This window comes from Dipteris shenzhenensis, chromosome 19, assembly GCF_047967505.1.
Source record: "Dipteris shenzhenensis isolate YYH24624 ecotype China chromosome 19, Dip_SZ_1.0, whole genome shotgun sequence".
Taxonomy (NCBI): domain Eukaryota; kingdom Viridiplantae; phylum Streptophyta; class Polypodiopsida; order Gleicheniales; family Dipteridaceae; genus Dipteris; species Dipteris shenzhenensis.
Window position 1 is genome coordinate 53,163,188 of NC_141614.1, and position 16,904 is coordinate 53,180,091.

Here is a 16,904-nt window from a genome sequence, read left to right on the forward strand (position 1 = left end):
CTTATGGAGACGCAAATGCACATAATCTCGCGTTCATCCGCATATTTCTTCTGCTTGCTTGGGAATCCTACATATTCTTTTTTGCCAATTGCAAAAGGGCATCCATCCTCTCCAAGTCATTCCGTGCTTGCTGATTTTTCACAGCCATGTCAGCAATTGAAGAAGGCATCTCAATGCATTTGTTGGCTTTTGCATAAAGCTTATGCATCCTCAAAATTTTTAACACTTGCTTGACATGCTTAATGTGCTCTTGTGTATCCTTGCTGTAAATGAGGATATCATCAAAGAAAACCAATATGCATGTGAAAAGAAGTGGCTGCAATATCTTGTTCATCAGTGCCTGGAAGGTGGCTAGTGCATTATTCAATCCAAAAGGCATCGCCTTGAATTCATACGAGTCTCGTTCTGTGCGGAAGGTTGTCTTATGCTCATCTCCTTTTTTCACCCTAGACCTCAAATCTATCTTCGTGAAAAACTGAGCACTCTTGAGTTCATCCAACAGGTCATCCTTCTTGGGGATTGGAAACCTGTTCTTGATAGTGGTCCTATTTAGATTCATGTAATCAATGCACATGCGGTACGATCCATCCTTCTTCCACTTGCTCATATTGAGTAGCCTCATCACTATCATGTAATATATCACGAGGGGCACACTTCGATGGCACGGTGACTAGCCTTGGAGAGAGAAGCTCGAATGTAGACAAAGAGAAATGGATAGCAAATCCCTATTGTAGTGAGCACCTGAGTGTGTGTGGAAACATGAAAAGGTCTATGGAGAGGCTCGAGAGAGAGGTCGTCGAAGAAGCTTCAAAACGGGGCCTGAATGAGTCAAAATAGTATTGTGGAAAGCCCCTTTTTAAAAGAAGTGGAAAATTCTAGGGGGAGGGGGGTGGTCCCTGTCACCTAAGACTGCTAGGACAGCACTAACCTAAGACCTCTATGATAGTTAGTACAATGATAAGGTCTAACCTAACCTAATCCACGAACTGAATCCTAGTTGGGTTAATCTAATTGACCAACTAACCTAACTAACTAAACTCCACCTAAGTAGCCAGACCTATCAACCTAACTTGATTTAACTAACCCAACCAAATCAATTAACCTAATCGTAGCCTAACTAACACCTGTTAGTTTGAAGGCTGGTTTGCAGGGGCGGGGTGACAGTTGGCGGCGAAGGCGTGGCGACGAGAGGCGATGGCGGCAAGGCATGAGGTCACGAAGATCAAGGCGAGGCACGGGGTCATGGAGATCCCCTTCATTACAGTCACGGAGAGCAAGTCACGATAGGTCACGGAGCGCAGGTCATGGTAGGGGGTAATGGCAACGGAAGGGGCTAGCGAAATGGAGTGACGGGGCTTGTTGGGCGAACGGAACTGGAAGGGATCTGACGGAACGGAACTGGTTTTCTTGGAAGGAGGTTGTTAGGAATCCGGGACTAGAAGGAAGCCACAACCATGCAGATGGACGGCGACGAAGAGTGTGGCTAAGGTTTACACCTTAGAATACGGCGGACTTCGCCTCTGTCACTAGGCACCGCTGCGCTGCTGGTGAATAAGGTGTCGGCCAACAGGAAACCCCATAAATTTTTGGGATGCCTTGGTTACAGATGCTTGCTGCTGTTGCTACTGCTGATTTGTCAATCGCACGTCTTGTCAATTGCATGCCCGGTTACACAGCCAAATCTTGCTGCGCTCAATCTTGTTACAAGCACATGAAGCCTATTATCACTCCATGCTTCTTGAATCCAATTGCTTCTGTGTGCCTGTGGCCTCCGACTAGTTATAGTACTTGTGTGTCGCTTGGTAAGATATGGAGTGTCACGCCTTGCTGTGTTGATTCTGTTGTTGTGTTGCGTGGCAAATGAGCCAAGCAAGGGAAAGGGAAAACAGAGGTACCAGGGTTGGAGCTCTAATACCTATGCAATGAAAGAGGCAAGCTTGGACTGAATTGGTGAAGCGCCAGAGATGGCAGGAAAAGGGGGAAAAGAGGAGAGGGGAAAGGGCAAGGGAGAGAGAGATGAAGGGGAGGAAGGAGAGGAAGGGGTAGAGAGAGAGGAAGAGAGGAAGAAAGAGAGATAGAGAGAGATTGGGAGAGAGAGTAGGCAGCACGTAGGAGGAAGGAGGAGGTAGTAAATAGGACTCGATGTCACATCAAAAGGTATGTAGCAGGAGAGAGCCATAGATTAGGGCAACACTTTGTAGCCTTAGTTCTGGCACTGTCCATGTGTGTTTGTGAGTGCACTACTCTATAATACATTTTGGGTCCTCTCTTGGATGTTCTTATTCGGTATCAATTGACATACCTTGCTCTCTATTCTAGGTTTGAGTGTGGTTTACATGTGCATGTCTGTGTGTAGATCCTGAGTGGGATCTAAAGTTCTCAAGTCTAATCATGTGGGTGATTCATTTTGCATTGTGCAGGTTCTAAGATGGGACTTGAGCTAGTTGTACAAAGTCTCTGATGATAGGGATGCATACTCAGGTGAAAGTGTGACCTCCTCTATCCGATGACCAGTCATCGATATAGAAGTGGTCAATCTTGGCATGAATTGTCTCATATGAATCGTCCCTGTGAGTCTCCTGTTCAACCAAGAGTATTGAAGGCTAGCCTCGCTATTCGGAACTCGTCCTCCAACCATTTGTCTTTGCCTTTGACCCTGAGAATAAAATCCTTTCATGTTACTGTCTCAAAGGGGTGGATATTGCCTTCCTTTGGGCTTCTCTCATCAATGGGTTTCTCTACCATGTTGAAGTACCCTCCTTCTAGGATTTGAAGTACCCTCCTTCAATCCTAGAGTCAGCTTGTGGCAACCAAGTGGAGACCTCCTTCCATAAGGAACTCCATCTCTTCTCAGATTTTGCATAGAGATTGAGCACTCCTATCTAAGAGCCCCAAGGAGGGGTATGATTTCTGAGCCTCGGCTAGAATTAACACTTAATTTGCAATAACAAGGGAAGCGAGGAGGACAAAACTGAAGTGCATACTCTGCCTCGTGATCCAAGGGCATTGGACCAAACATGCCACGGTAAGAGTTTACCTTTCCTGGTACAAGTGTCTGTTGATGAGCCAGTGCTCTTGCAGGAGGAGGATGTTGATTAGTCCATGAGTGTCTGAGGGTGAAGCTGGTTCCTAATGACCTGCTTTCTAAGGCAAGAGGATCTCGCCGAATCCTTGGATGTTCCAGCTAAAATTCCTCATTGAAGAGGGAGACATCAGTGGAAGGTCCTACCCAAGTTAATAGTGGAGGCTGTGGCAGCTTGGGTGCGGAAAGCAAGGCCACGCTTGACATGAACTGAGGAGGGAGGTGGAAACTCAACCAGAGAAGGGAAGAATTGTAGTGAGAGGGCCTATTGGCTCGAAACTGAAGGTGGCCACCATTTCTCAATGAGGTCTCCAACAACCTCCCAGCGTGCATCAATATCCATCTCTAAAAGGGGCTTGTCACCCTCTACAAGGCCTATGATGTCGTTCAAGGTGCAAAAATAAGAGGAGTAGAGGTCGGGGTGCCACTGGGGAGCATCGGTGCCTATGATTCTGTACTTCATACATGCTCGTGCACATGCATGGCATAGGATCCATAATAATACATGATCTTGTGGGCTATATCTAGTTTATTGCTCGTTGTGTTTTTGGCCTAGCAAGCCAATCCACTTACAATTAATCTCTAAGTTGGTTTCAAACTACATGCTTAGATTTTCTAACATGGTATTAGACCTAGTATAAGAATCAATAGGTGACGCTTGGCATCAAAGCCCTAGAGGATCTATTAGAGGATCGGTCTCATGAGATTGTGACAATTGTTTGTAGCCCGTTAAGATAGAAGCAAGTTTTCCAAGGTATCACCACCCTACCATGGCATCCAGCTTAGCTATGCTAAATCAGTGAGGTTGGAAATCTTAATGGGACCCATGATCCAATATGAAAATTGAAGATCCCGTAACAAGGGAAATTTGGGATGTGATGGAAGGAAAAAAGCTTAGGCCCATAGATGCGTTACGATACTAGTAGATCTAGATAAGGTAAGGGAGTGTAAAACTAAGCTGCAATTACAATCTCCATGATGTCCATTGCTATCACAAACTGATCGTAGGCTTTAGCTAGACCATTAATTGTATGTACTAATATTGTAGTCTTGATCTCTTGGCCAGTGGATGCTAATTGATCTATTGTGTCCTTTAGTTTGACCATGTAGTCATGTCTTTGTTTGCAATGGATTATGTGTTTTAGCACCATGTGTTTCTTAGAAGATTGTTAACAATAGGGAGGTGAAGCTAATAGGTAATCTCAAGCAAAGCTAAAGTAGTACGCCAATGAATGTTGAAGAAGGGGATTATGTTCACTTACTACTACATAAGAATAGATGTGCCTTCTTAAAGGGCAACGCTAACATCCACAAACTTTGAAAGAGGCATCAACTCTCTATCCATAGACAGTCTACAATGCCTCAAGGGGAGGGGTACACCTTGGGGGGGGGGGGGGGGGGGCTCAATAATATATGTGACTATCACATGAGTTCAACATAGGGATATATTTAATTTCATTTTTCTCACATTTTCACAGACAGAAGGGTGCCATAAAAAGGATTTGGAAAAAAAATTACATATTGAATAGAAAATGGGTACATCTTATTAATGAAAATTTCACAAATAAGGGGTTTTACAAATAGGCCTTGAACGCACGCGATATATGGGATTTATACATAGTGACCCCCCCGAGGGTACACCCCACAGGGAGGTTCCGATACCATGTTACAAGAGATGGAGAGAGTGAGAGAGAAGATTGCACAAGATGACTAGTTATAGACTACATCGTTTACAAAGAAATTGAAATATGCACATCTCTATCACTTAGGCTTACACTTAGGATTTGTCCCATGGACCCTATCTTCATGGTGCAATTTACACTAGTCTCAACAAAAGAAGGAAGAGAGAGAGAGAGAGAGAGAGAGAGAGGGATGTATTATCGTCTTTGAGAGGCCTCGCGGGCCTATGAGACATTACAATATCGAAGTAGCTCATACAAGCCTCTATGGGCAAGGCAAAGGGCTCTTTAAGGCCCTTTGCTGAGTAGTATACTAAGCTAAGCAAAAAAACTTGAAGCTCAAAGCTAATACTCAATCAGAGAGAGAGAGAGAGAGAGAGAGAGAATATATTACTCCATCGAAATTTGCATGCAAGGGAAAATAACTCAACTCACAAAAAGATAGTTGGGCCATTTGTAGGTATCATGTTTCATCCCACATGTGATGCACATTACTCTCGAGGGAAAAATTGCCATGCCATCAATACAATACATGTCACACAACCATGTGTCTCACAAAACACACATCAATCCTATGCCAAGTTAGTGCTAGGCCATCCCATTTACTACATCATCAAGGTCATCTTACCCTTTACATCATGGTACCAATCATTAGTACCATTTGTTGAGATAACGAGCTCCACTCATGATATGCCAGGGTGACCGTTGTGCATTTATGTCACCGACTTATTAGCTACAGATGCGATTGGTACACCGCCCATGAATAATAGCTGGATGACATCTATTCTTATCTACTCTAGTTCGTGGCTCAGTTAGTATGCCACCTTAGTTAGCTGAGTTTGGTTTGAGACCCACATATAGGGTTCTTCTATTTCTTTGTACTAGAGTTCTTTTGGCTTACACAACTAAGAAGAGGAAAACTGTTTTCAGCCTCCACCTTTGTGTGTATTCTCGAATTGTGTATGTGAGAAAGCCGCAAGTGAGACTCCTTTTCTCTCTCCTACTATCTTTACATGGTTTTAGAGCCTGGTTCGTGGTAAGGAGCTCAAGAAAGCAAACCAAGTTCGCAGTGTCTTGGTAAGAGGACCAGTGTTGCTTTCCTTTTTCGAGTTTGGGAGAAATCTCTGCAGGTAACACAGCTGAAAGTGCAAGAGTGCACTCTCTCAGATTGAGACGCCCTTCGCGGTGTGACGAGAGGGCAGTATATGACTTAATTTTTCTGATTCGAGGCCATTTCAAGTCCCGTTTTGAAGGCGGAAGTTCTTCGCAGGCACTTAAAAAAAGGCCCGGTTTTTGCTGTGCAACCACTACTCTGCAAGTCGGTGAAAAGTTACCATAGAAATTGCATCGTATGCCTATGCGCAGAGATACTGGGAGTTACAGAATCATCCTTATTACCTGTTGATGCAAAATCGTCACTAGGAAGTGACTGTGTGGTCAAATACCACTTTCGTCAGTTTTGCAGATTTGCCCATGTGAGGCAGAAGCTGTGTTTTTTGCAGTGACAGAATTTTTTGTAGTGTTCTATAATGGCGTCTGATTCTCTTTCAGAGATTGTCACTGAAAAGCTTGACAAGAACAACTTCCAAGCATGGAAGTTTAGAATGACGAATTTCCTTATGGGAAAAGGCTATTGGGAGTTCATTACAGGAAATAAAGAACCAGTTCTTCCTAATGTTCCCAATCAATAGGAAATGCAGGCATTTAAAGGATGGCATGAGAGAGCCAGAAAAGTTATGTACTGGCTGTCTATCAGTATTTCGGATTCTATGATTGTGCATATTCAGGATGCAAGTACGCCAAAGGAGGCATGGGATACTTTGGCAAAAATGTACAGCACAAATACGCAAGCCAGGAAAATGCAGCTCAAGCAGGAGTTGCACAATGTGCAGAGAGAAAATATGAGCATCAATGACTACCACATGAAGGTGAAGAAAATTGCAGATGCACTTGCTTCCATTGGGTCGCCAGTGGAAGATGATGATCTAATTTCTGTGACCTTGAATGGTCTAGGAAAGGATTATGCACAGTTCCAGACATCCATTGCCGTCCATGAAAAATTTCCTGATTTAAAGGAGTTGTTTGCTCTTCTAATTTCTGAAGAGCAGAGAAATGGTGGTGCATCTTCTTCAGGAGGAACTTCAAAAGAAACTGTCTTCTACTCAAATGCTGTAAGAGGTAGAGGCAGAGGTAGAGGAGGCCGATCTAGAGGCCGTGGTGGAAATCAGAATATGCAGCAAACTCAAGAAAACCAGTCCTTTGGAGGAGGACGTGGTAACTCTAGAGGCAGGTGGAGCCAAAGAGGTCATGGTGGATGGCAGAGAGGTCAAAATGCAAACAGCAATGTTGAATGCTACTATTGTGGTAAAATGGGTCATATGGCTAAAGACTGCTACAAAAAGCAGAATGACATCATGAATGGAAAATTGCAGCAAGGGAATTATGCATCTTCTAGTAGACAGGGTGATGACAGAAATGAGCATCTGTTTATGGTGCAGCACATGACCAATTCTGTGACAAGTGCAGAAGAAAGCAATGATGTGTGGTATGTTGACTCAGGTGCGTCAAACCACATGACAGGTCATGCAGAATGGATGATGCAAGGAAAATGGAAAGACTAGGATTTGTGGAGACTGGTGATGATACTGCACATCCTATTGTGCAAATTGGTAAAATTCGTTTGTCTATGCAGGATGGGAAAAAGGAATGCCTATCTGATGTATTTCATGTCTCAAACATCACCAAGAACCTGGTTTCTGTTGGTCAAATGGTTGAGCAGGGCTTGCAGGTCAGATTTAATCCTCATGGATGCTTTGTTGAGGATATGAAAAATAACGGTTGCTTGATAGCAAAAGGAAAGAAGAAGGGCATGATGTTTACATTGGATGCGCACATGTCTGAATTGAGTGCAGCAATGTTTGCACATGGGACCGGTGTAGTTACAGATATTGATATCTGGCATAAACGCATTGGTCATGTTAATGTACAGCGACTTAAATCAATGCAGGCACAAAATATTATTACAAGATTGCCTTAATTAAGATATGTGAAGCCTGTCAATTTGGAAAACAGGCAACGAAACCATTTCCTAGGCATGTTTAAGAGAGTAAGAAGCCATTGGAATTAATCCACTGATGTGTGGACTACTAAAGCTGCATCTATTGGAGGCTGTCATTATTTTGTCACTTTTATTGATGACCACAGCAGAAAAGTTTGGGTGTATTGGCGAGGCTTTTTGTCACCTACAGCTATATTGGGGTTATCGTTTGTAGTATATGTGTAGCCTAAGACCTCGAGTTGTATTCCGATGAGAGACATAGGCTTAAGTGTGGTAAGCAAACATAGTGTATACATATGTAAAATGAACATGCATCATCATGGTTGAAGTAATGAAAGCTTTCGCCTTCATTGGGGGTTGCAGGGTTTAGGAAGAGTTTAAGGGTTAGAAGGAGGTTCCAAGGTTTAGAAGGAGGTTCCAAGTTTAGAAGGAGGTTCCAGAGTTTAGAAGGAGGTTTCAAGCTTTAAAAGGAGTTCCAGGGTTAGAAGGAGGATTCAAGGTTTAGGGTAGAGTACGTGGTGGAGAACTCGTCTCCCTCTTAGATCATGGAGGTTAAGGGTTGAGGAACTAAGGGTTTAGGGGAGCATAGGAGTGGAAGAGGAAGAAGGTGTAGGAGCATGGGGGAAAGAAGAGAGAGGAGGGAGGAGGAGGAGGAGAAGGAAGGAGGAGGAGGGAGGAAGAGGAGGAGAAGGGAGGAGGAGGAGGGAGGAGGAGAGGGAGAGGATGGGTTACAAGGTTGGGGAAGAGGGGAGGAGGAGTTGCAAGGTTAGGACATGCTTTTGGACGTGGAGTGCAAGGAAGCATGGACACTTGAGACAATTGCTTGGAATACCAAAGTAGAACTCAACACAATGCCCCAAAGAGTGTGGGCTTCATTCCATTATGGAGTATTTATACACGTTGGAGAGCTTCTCTCTCTGCATGTAGGAATTGTAAGACATTCTCTCTCTATATGTAACTTGCATATAGAAGTTGCATGTAGGAGTTGCAAGTTGCATGTAGGAGTTGCATGTAGAACTCGCATGTTGCATGTTGCATGTAGGAGTTGCATGTAGAACTCGCATGTAGAACATGCATGTAGGACTTGCATGTAGGAGTTGCAAGTAGGAGTTGCAAGTAGGAGTTGCAAGAAGAACATGCATGTAGGAGTTGCATGTAGAAGTTGCATGTAGAACATGCATGTAGGAGTTGCATGTAGAACTTGCATGTAGGAGTTGCATGTAGGAATCATATGTAGAACTTGCATGTAGAAGTTGCATGTAGAACTCGCATGTAGGAGTTGCATGTAGGAATCGTATGTAGAACTTGCATGTAGAACATGCAAGTTGGATTTCTAAGAGGGATTATTTCTAGCCAATGCAAGTATAAGCAGAGCTTTGTCGCTACTCTACACACACATTATGTACTTCCCAAGTCCATGTTGGCACAGAGACAACATGCTCTCGGATCCATTTGATTACCCGCGTCCTCGGGTTATGGCTTATTTTGATTTCGGAGTTGGGATGCCATGTGCATAACCCAGTGGCTGTTGAGCTTGTGGCATGCGAGTCATTCTTGTTGTAATGATTTTGCACCATGCAATTTGTGGCCTGTAGTTAGGAAGCTTATCTCCTCTTAAGGAGGGGTAGACAGCTGTGAATTTCAGAGGGGATCTTGTTGCTGAGACTGCGGACTCCGCCATCAAATCTTCTTGGGAAGAGGTTTGGCGGGAGTCTTGTTGTTGAGGCTGGCATTTCTTGCTATCTTGCATACATGTTGGATGCGATTGCACCCATATCATTGAGCTTGTAGATAAGTTTGTATGCAAGTATGATATTTTTACATTTAGGAGACAACTGTGATGTTTGGCAGGGGTCTCGTTACTGAGGCTGCAGACTCTTTTGCCAATTGATCTTGAGTTTTGGCATAGCTTCTTGTCTTGTTTGTGAATTCATTGCATGCTATGAGAGTATGGTACGAAAGTGTGTGATATTATTATTGATGCAATCTATTATGTGCATATGAAAAATCGTGTGAATGCATGTGATGTGTTGATTAAGTAGGGACTAGCTATATGCTTATTTGTGGAATTTAATAGGGAAACTAAAACTCAATCATCCCTAATACAAAATTGATTAGGTCTTCCTAAAAGTGCAAAATTGTGCATATGCCAGTGATGTGCGTCTAACAATCTAGTGCAAACTATATATGCAAAAACGTGCATATGCTAGTGAGTGCATGCGTAACAATCTAGTGCAAACTATTGAAGACTTGGGGTTTCCAAAACTTCATTATTGTCAGGGATGGCTTGCGTGACGATGTTGTATCCCTTCAATCGGCTCTTGGCATTGCTATGGGGACACTACCACTTGTGTAATTCTTGAAGATCAGCCTTTGATGGTGTTGAACTAGCTTGACATGTGCCATGTGTATGGGGTGGCATAGTATTATAACCAATTTTTTTGGCTCTTGGAAACCCTTTTTTTTTCTTTTCTTTTCTTTTTTTTTTTCCTTTTTTTTTTGGGTGAATTCTCTTGATCGATCTTCATACGCACAATGGCTTATACTTTCTAAACTTCTTACGCTGGGAACTGTGGGGTAACTTTTCCACTGGTAAGGTGTTTCCAAGTAAGGGTTCATTTGCTGCACATACTCCTTCCAGTCCCTTAGGGAAACATTCAAGAGGTGGTGGTTCTGATTTTGAGGGAGCTAGCTTTGCAAGATACAATTCGACGATCCTTGTTTGGACTCGTTCGAATTCATTGAAGTGTGCGCGTAGCTTGGCTTTTCTGCAATTTCCTCCTTGAGCTTTCTTGTAGGATCTTCTACTGTTATTTAACTTTGGAGGTTCAATTTTTGGAAGCTCGACTGCCATTAGGGCATGCAAAATGGCTAAGCCATTATCAAAGATTTGATCTTTAATTTCAACATTCTCAGCCTCAGTTTCAAGGTCCCAAGGAAAATTTGAGTCATCATTGGTATGGGTACCTTCTTCAGGTTCATTATCCCATTCGAGGTTAGCCGTAAAGAATGGCACCTCTAGATCTATTGGTTTTTCATGTGTGAGTGGAGGATCTACCTATAGCATCTTAGCATCTATTTGTGAGAAGATGGGGTCTTATGAATGGTAGTTGCCGATGGTTGCCAATGTTTGTATCCAGTTATTGACATTGCTTTGTGAATCGCCTGCTATGGCATGCTATTGTAGGGGAGCTGATTTGCTTGAGATTGTCATTGAAGGTGTGTCATCCAACACTCTAGGCACAATTAGTTTTATAGCTCTTGTCCCCACATTCACCCTGACTGTGGTGTCACGATTCTGGATTGTCAGTTTATCAATTCGTCAATCATGGAGGACTGATGCCTCCTGTAACCAAGGACGTCCCAATAAGATTTGATAGGATTTTTTAGGGAGATCCAAGATTGTGAATTGAAGGGAAAAGCGGACTCTTGCGACCTTTGTGGACATGCCATTCACTATTTCCAAGGGTTTAGCCTGTGAATCATTGGCAAGGCGTATGTTGAAATGAGCCTTTTGCATTGGTGGGAGACCCCATTCATTGTAGAGCTCCTTCGATAGGACATTTATACCTGCACCACCATCCACTATGGTTTGGACTCCATCATATGCCGTGGATCAAAGGCACAATAATGTTGCATATGTCATCTCTCTCACCCATCCGCTCAGGGATATCTTCGATGTCATTCATAGGTGGAGAGAAATTTGTGAGTTCAATCCATCCTTTGAAACTCTCCCATAGATTGGGACAATTTCGTAGAAGGATTCCGATGGGAATTGACACAGGGCAACTTAGGATGCTAGAGAGTGCAGCTCCTTCAAGTTGACATGGCGGTACATTATGTTGTGGGGTCTATTGTTGGAACAGAGGTCCGAGTACAGTATCAATACTTTGTGGGGCCAAGTCATGGATTGGATCTTGAGCTTGTCTCTCAGCCTCAAATTGAGCTTGTTCCTTTTGTACCCATTATTGAAGTGCCTGAAAACGAGCCTTCTCCACTTCTGCATTTGGGTATGGAGCTTCTTTTATTTGAGGCTCGAGAGCTGATGTGGACGTGAGCTCGGCTGCTCATTGCTTGGCGGAGGTGGAGGCACTTGTGCTTTCTTTTTAAGAAGTCATTTTTGTTGGATTGGAATGTTAGGGTCCTTGGTGGCCTCTTTTTGCTGGCATGTAATTACTTCATAGGTTGTGATACTATGCTTACCGGCCCCAAACTTTGATGGTCCACCCCAATGATGCCAATTGGGACATCAGGCTTAACCTCTATTTGTTGCGAGACTTTATTTTTCATGGGACAATCCATACAAGCATGTCTTATGCCACAATCTCTACAAAGTGGTTAGAAAGTAGCGGGGCTACCACAATGAGGGCACTCTGCGATCCGGTGATTTTCTCCACAACCGTAGCACTTGATTGGTGCTCGATATGTGTTGGGAGGTACTTGATTTGCATAAACTAGTATTAGAGCCTTTGCACCTTCTACATAGTACACTAGGTACTCTGCTTCATACTCAAATGGCGAGTCTACTTCCTCGGCTTGTAATTGATGTATTGGATTTGCCTAAGGAGCTAGATTTGGTGCTCTTGGATATGGTCATGGATTCAAATTCCTGAGTAATTATGGGACTTGTGTCCAAACAGGAACAAGATTTAGCCTTGGAGCTGGGGGAACTTGTGCAAGTGCCGATTGCCTATACACTGGCATGGATACCACTTGGTATTATTGAGGTCAAGACGGGTTTTTGTGCATATTTGTGTCGTCAACCTTGGCAGTGGATTTGTTGCACAACAACCCACCTCGACCTCAATAATACCAAGCGGTATCCATGCCAGTGGATTTGTTGCACAACAACCCACCTCGACCTCAATAATACTAAGCGGTATCCATGCCAGTGTATAGGCAATCGGCACTTGCACAAGTTCCCCCAGCTCCGAGGCTAAATCTTGTTCCTGTTTGGACACAAGTCCCAATATTACTCAGGAATTTGAATCCATGACCATATCCAAGAGCACCAAATCTAGCTCCTTAGGCAAATCCAATACATCAATTACAAGCCGAGGAAGTAGACTCGCCATTTGAGTATGAAGCAGAGTACCTAGTGTACTATGTAGAAGGTGCAAAGGCTTTAATACTAGTTTATGCAAATCAAGTACATCCCAACACATATCTATGGCAGTGGATTTGCTTATGCAGTGGTCCTAGCTCTTAGGACCGGGCACTCATTTGTTGTATGGTTGGCCATGCAGTGTGGACACCATACATTTTCTCGTCGTGGATATGTCTAAGTTGGCGGCTGAGACAAGTGAAGTTTTTGTTCCATGGCCTGCATCATGTCTTCTTTCACCTTCATGGCCATGGCCTCTAGGCGATCTTCATTTGATGTTTCGGCAGTGGACTTGGATTTGCCCTTTTTAGAGTGCTTATCCTGTGCACTGGATCTTCCATCATCAGTGCTAGTGTCGGAGTCGGTCATGCCATCCTCGATGTCAATGGCTACTGCTGCATGAGCAGCACTGAATGTTTCATAGCTGCTAATCTTTTTCATATCCTTTCGGATTTTCTTCCTTAGTCCCGCAATGAACCAGGCCGTGAGGTACTTTGCATCGGGGCGTGGGTCACATTTGGTGATTAATCTTTTCATCTTGCCCAGGTACGTGCATACATCTTCTTGATGGCCTTGTTCGATCTTGCTTAGTTGGAGAGTGCGATCATCTTGTAGCCTCTCCGTTTGAAAGCACCTTTTGAATTCTGTTTGAAGCAGGTTTCATGTGGCTCGCTCTTCTACTAGAAGGTCTAGGTACCATTCAGACGCTTCATCAGTTAAGGCCATGGGAAACCAGGCCACCTTGGTTTCATTGGATTGATCTCCACCCGCTCGACATGCGGCATCAAAATGTTACAGGAATCGGGTTGGATCTCCCCAACTATTATATTTGGGAAGTTCCAGTTTTCCAAGGGGGCGCCTGCCTTGATTGTTATTATTTCAGCGATTAAATAAGTTGTCAACCTCTACATCGAGGTTGATATCCCCATCATCATCGCGATGGCGTCCAACCATGTTGTGGCATGGAGGAGTTAAAGGGATTTCTTGAATTTCAGGGGGGGAATCAGAATAGAGGATTGTTGGAGGCGATGATTTTAGTGGAGTTGTATGCTGATTTGGCGAGCGTTGGAGTCAGAGGCATTGTCTGGAGCATAGTTGCATGCAGATTGGATGAGAGTTGCAAAGGGCGTCTCTGCTACAAGTGCGGGTGTTGATGTTGTTTTGTTTGGACGGTTAGAGTGGTGTTAGTATTGTAGGTACCATCATGTTAATAATGTGCCTAAGATTGTCCCACGTGTGTAGGAAAATTTGCCGATGCAGATGGATCGTCAATCGGAGGTCACGGCATAAAGATATGAGCGAATTAGTGTGAAATGAGGCCCACACGGGGGTGCAAATGAGCGAGTGCTACAAATGCCGAAATGGTGTGCAATGGGTTGGAAAAATGTCCCATAGCGTGATGTTTTTGTGTGTGAAACTTTGGTTCAAACAGGGTCCAGTTTGGATCCCAAACGGGCACGATACAAAGTGTTGAAGTAGGGGTAAAATTGGCCTTTTTTGTGTGTGTGTGGGGGGGGCTTGGTCTTAAGGTTAGTGTGAATGGACTTTAAGTCCAACTAAGGTGGTTTGAACCAGGTTAATTCCAGTTAGTCTAACTAACCTATTACCTTAAGTGTCCACTAACTAGAGTTAGAGTACTAACTGAAGGTCAGTTAAGATAACCTAACCAACTACCTAGGTTATGCTAACCTAATTGTAACTATAACTAACTAAATTTAGTTAAACTAACTAAGAGAGGGTTAATGCTAACTAAGCCTAGTTCCCTAACCTAACTTGTCATATTAACCTATGTTAAACTAACCTAACCTAGGTTAAAACTAACCTAGGTTAACAATAACCTAACTATAGTTATTTAGATGGTTAGGTTTGGTTAGGGTTTTTTTTTTAAGGGGGGGACACGACGGCGGGGCTGGGGGTTAAGAGGGGGGAGAGGGGACTTTCGAACAGAGGCAGGGGGAGTGTAGAGTGGAGGGGAAGTGGAGATGGAGGATGAGAGGGAGGAGAGGGAGGATGGAGGGGATAAGGAGGCATTGAGGCGAGCGAAGGAGGTGGGGCGGTGAAGGAGGTTGCACAGGAGGAAGTGGTGCAGGTGCAGGAGGTAGGGGTGGAGGTTGGAGGAGTTAGGGGCAGGATGGGGCAAAGTAGGAGTGGTTGGCACTCTATGCGTGTAGCCTCTAGCTGCACCATCACGGGCAGCACGACGAGCCACCGAGCTACCTTTGCAGCAAGGCCCAAGCCAAGAGCCTTAAGCCCTTTAGAGTTAGGAAGGGCCTTAGGCCCTTAAACTAGGGAGAGAAGCGATTGACGAGCGGAGAGTAGAGAGAGAGAGAGAGAGAGAGAGAGAGAGAGAGAGAGTGGGGGGAAAGAGAGAGAGGGGGGGAAGAGAGAGAAAGAGACAGGGGGGAAAGAGAGGGGGGGAAACACAGAGAGAGAGAGAGAGAGAGAGAGAGAGGGGGGGGGGTAAAAGAGAGAGAGAGAGAGGGGGAAAGAGAGAGAAAGAGAGAGGGGGGAAAGAGAGAGAGAGAGAGAGAGAGAGAGAGAGAGAGAGAGGGGGGGGGGGGATGGAGGAGGGGGGGAGGTGGAGATGGAGGGGGGGGGCGGAGGTGAAGGAGGGGGGGAAAAGGAAGTGGTGGTGGAGGGGGGGTGGAGATGGAGGGGAGAGAGAGAGAGAGAGAGAGAGAGAGAGAGAGGTGGTGGAAGGGGGGGTTGGAGATGGAGGAGAGGGGAGGGGAGGGGTGGTTGGGGGGGGGGGGGGGGTGGTTGGGGGGGGGGGTGGGGTGGAGATGGAGAGGGGGGGGAGGGGTGTGGTGTGGTGGAGAGAGGGGGGGGTGGTGGAGATGGAGGAGGGAGGGGTAGAGGTGGAGGGGATGGTTCTAGAGGGGGGAATGGTGGAGGGGGAGGGAGGAAAAAAACTTGATGGACAGAAAACTTTGACGGAAGTCCAAAGGGAGGAAGAGATGGTCACCTGAATGCTCTCCAAGTCTTTCTCGATGTAACAGGATTGTTGAGGACGAATGGACAGTGGGTGGATGGCTAGGTTATCGCTGCGAGCTAGGCTTGAAGTAACTCACCATGTGAGGATGGGAGTAGGGTGGTGGTCGATGGAGAGGGAGGAGTGTCTTGCGTATGGTGAGGATGGGAGTAGGGTGGTGGTCGATGGAGAGGGAGGAGTGTCTTGCGTAGGGCTCAAAATGGGGAAGAGGATGGAGGCAAGCTGTGAAAGAAAAAGTATGAGAGGAATGGGTGCACTTTTATAGGGAAGGAGGGGGAGCTATGGATTTAGTCAAACACATGTGCACCTTTGAATTTGTCCTCGTTTGAGTAGTCAAATACATGTGCAGCTTTGAATTTGTCCACGTTTGACTAGGGAGGCGGTTTTAATTTTTCTTTTTGGTTATGGTATTTAGAACCTTTAATCATTGATTGCCCATAACTTTTGGTGGTTGTGCTTCCGTAAAAAGGAGAAATGTTCAAAATTTCAAGCTCTACACTCTGACAACCATCACATGGTCTGATTTATTTCTTAAGGTGTTGTTTTGCTAGAAAACATGCATTTTCCTAAATCGGTAACGAAGAGTTTCAGCTAGGATTTTTTTATAAATTTTTTTTAACTTGAGTTGGAAAAATTTTAGCTCTCTAGCTCTTGAGTGATATGTTCATGAAAGTTCGAAGTAGTTTGTTTTTTATACATACCTACATATGTTTACTCATCACTTGAGATGCTAGTCTCCCTAGCAGCGGTGCCAAATGTTGGCTCTTTCCCACGACTTCTGTAGGAAGAGTAGGGTATTCTCAGTATGCAGGGTTCCTAGGCTTTTTGTCACCTACAGATATATCAGGGTTGTCGTTTGTAGTATACGTGTAGCTTAGGACCTTGAGTCATATTCTAGTGAGAGACGTAGGCTTAAGTGTGGTAAGCAAACATAGTGTATGCATGTGTAAAAGGACCGTGCATCATCATGGTTGAGGTAGTGAATGCTT